The 2834-nt window shown below is 43.2% G+C and overlaps 1 protein-coding gene across 1 annotated transcript in view; it reads left to right on the top strand.

Annotated features, from left to right (window-relative positions):
• Window positions 1-2810: 2810 nt before the first annotated feature.
• LOC125047831 overlaps window positions 2811-2834 on the top strand; it is a 9617-nt gene continuing 9593 nt past the window's right edge. The window contains exon 1 of the mRNA XM_047646338.1: window positions 2811-2834. This exon is cut by the window's right edge and continues 189 nt beyond it. The gene's annotated coding sequence lies outside the window, so the exon portion shown is untranslated.

The following is a 2834-nucleotide window of genomic DNA, read 5'->3' as shown; positions in this document are numbered from 1 at the left end:
CTACAAACAAGGACTGGTCGCGTGCCTTGTCTACTATGAAGCAGTGGCAGTCTAGTACTACACTATTCCTCCCAGAGGCCAACATAAGTCTGGCACTAATATTGCTAAGATTAGCTTTTGTAGACATGACCTCTCCCAAGATAAAGTTTATATTGGTGGAGTGTCCTGTCCTGTCCGACCATATTGACCTCTTCTCCGTCATTGTGAGAACTGTTGGCATCTTGACCACCCAGCCAAACACTGTTGCTTCACAGCTCGCTGCCCTCTGTGTGCTTAACCTGGTCATGACTTTTCAAATTGATCTGCTCAGTCACACACATGTGGCAATTGTGGTGGCTCCCATAATGTATTTTGTAAGTGCTGCCCTTCCTATAAGCTCGAATCTATGGTAACAGTTCTCAGATTCAAACTAAGCCTCACTCAATGTGAGACCAGACAGACAAGAAGCATGCCAATGAGGTTTTACTCTTTCTATCTATTTGAAAACTGTACTTCGCTCTTCTCCCCCCACCCCCCCTCCTCCTTAAGAAGATTTAGCATCTCCCCCCATATCTCTTCCCACTACCTTGAACCAACTTATCTGTACTACCTCTCTCTCCTAGTCAAATTCCTTTTCCAGTCTAAATCCAGATACTCCAATCTCTACCACTTCCCCTGTGCCTCCCTCTGCCTGCTCCTCAGACATCTATTCCCTCTTCTCCTCTGTTTGTCAGACCTCCCCCCAAAAAAACTCTTGAAAACATCCAATAGTTCATAAACATGACTCAAGAGAATGATCCACTCCCTCATCCCTCTAATCCCATTATTCGCCCTACATTAAAAGTATCTGCTGATATCCATCCTCCTCCTCAAATTCCCCCCTACCCCTCTTCCTCCCACTCACCAGAAAACTCTCCTCCTCCATGTGCATCGCCAATCCCTCTTCCTTCCCCATTATCCTTACCACCCCCACTTAGATGCTCACCTGACTCCCTTAAGTCAAAACAATGTGTTTCTGTGGAACCATTTGTTTGTTTCATAATAGCTCTTTTGCTCTTTTCCCATACAGTGTTGCTCTCCCTTCCACATACTCTCCATTTGATCTGACTGCCCTATACCTTTAACCATATCCTTGTGCAAATCCCCACTATATTCCATTTGCTCCTCCTCTATACCATCTTTACTAATATTCTATCCTACAGCATTTTACAACCTTTGACATCTGACACATCTTATCCTGATCATTAACTCATTTCTACCCTTTTTGCCATAATACTTTACCATAGTGCTATATAACCTTTGATGTCTAGGACATCTATTTCTTCTAAACATTAACCATTAACCATCAACCTCTTTACCCCTTCAATTCCATACTATCCTAAAGTGCTATATGACATTTGACATGTAGCACATTTTAATTTTTTAAAAAAACCCACTTCTCTTCACCTTTTTTTTTTTGGGGGCTTTTGGGGACCTTCGTATAGTGCTACAAGACCTTTGATGTCTAGCACATATATATTTGCTTTTCAACTATTTCACCATCTTTAGGGTTTGTGCACATATTTCAGTTCATCAGTTTATCAGGCAACTAAAAATATACAAAGGGATTAACCAACTTGTGTGTGTGGCCACATAGCCAAGCCTTCTATTGGCTTGTTCATTTTGAGTTTAGTTTAAACAGCTCACCCAAGAATTAGCCAACTAAATAGTTTGAATATTAGTGCACTCTGATATGTTAAAGCGGTTCACAAAAGGGTTTACCATCTTAAACTTACCGTGCATTTCTAACCTTAATTGAAGATTTGACTCTTTTTTTGGGGGGGGAGGGGGGGGGGCAAATAAGGTATCAGATATTTCAGTTACTATTCATTAATCTTTTACTTCAGATAAATAAAGGACTAAATCAAAACTCACAATTGAGCATTAATTTCCCACAGGAGGTATCAAGCAGTGAACCGCGGAGTTCCATTCGGGAAAGAAGACCAAGCAGTGTCTCCTCCTTCTCAGCATATTCTGAATTGACGCAGGACGAAGCCAGTGCACTGGAGCTGTTGGAAATTTTTATGAGATCATTGCCAGGTAAGTCTGTCTTTTTGTGAGGAATGTAAAAGGGGACTTCTATGCGAGCAATAAGAAAATGTAATAGGGAATAGGTAATAAATTACAAAAATGCCTTCCAGATGCAGGAATCTTTATTGAAAATAGATTACAAGCTACATGGTAAAGAAAAAGTAAATAGCTGTGCAATGATCTGCGGAAATGTGATTCAACCTCTTTTTGTCCCCTTGCAGTTATTTGCTCTAATACATACTGTAGATAGTTGATTTATTAAGTTTTTTTTCTTCTTCTCTTCCTCCTCCTCCTCCTTTTCCTCCTCCTCCTACTCCTCCTCCTCCTCCTCCTCCTCCTCCTCCTCCTCCTCCTCCTCCTCCCCCCTCCTCCTCCTCCTCCTCCTCCTCCTCCTCTTCCTCCTCCTCCTCCTCCTCCTCCTCCTCCTCCTCCTCCTCCTCCTCCTCCTCCCCTCCTCCTCCTCCTCCCCCTCCCCTCCTCCCCCTTCCTTTCCCCCTCCTCCCCCCTCCTCCTCCTCCCCTCCCCTCCTCCTCCTCCTCCTCCTCCTCCTCCTCCTCCTCCTCCTCCTCAAATCTATACCAAAGATAAAGTACAATTTTCTACAGGCCTAGGATTTGTTTTTTTGTTTCCCCCTGGTTTTCTCCTTCTCCTTCTGTCTCCTCTCCTCCTTTTTCTCTCCCCTTCTCTTCTCTCCTTCATTCCTCTTTTTCCCTCATTCTTTCTTTCATCCTCCTTCTCTTTCTCCTTTAATATCTCTTTCAATCATCCTCATTATCCTGCCTTCC

The sequence above is a fragment of the Penaeus chinensis genome, chromosome 42, assembly GCF_019202785.1.
Source record: "Penaeus chinensis breed Huanghai No. 1 chromosome 42, ASM1920278v2, whole genome shotgun sequence".
Classification (NCBI taxonomy): Eukaryota; Metazoa; Arthropoda; class Malacostraca; order Decapoda; family Penaeidae; genus Penaeus; species Penaeus chinensis.
The sequence above is the reverse complement of the archived record's forward strand: the minus strand, read 5'-3'. Positions and strand labels throughout refer to the sequence as shown.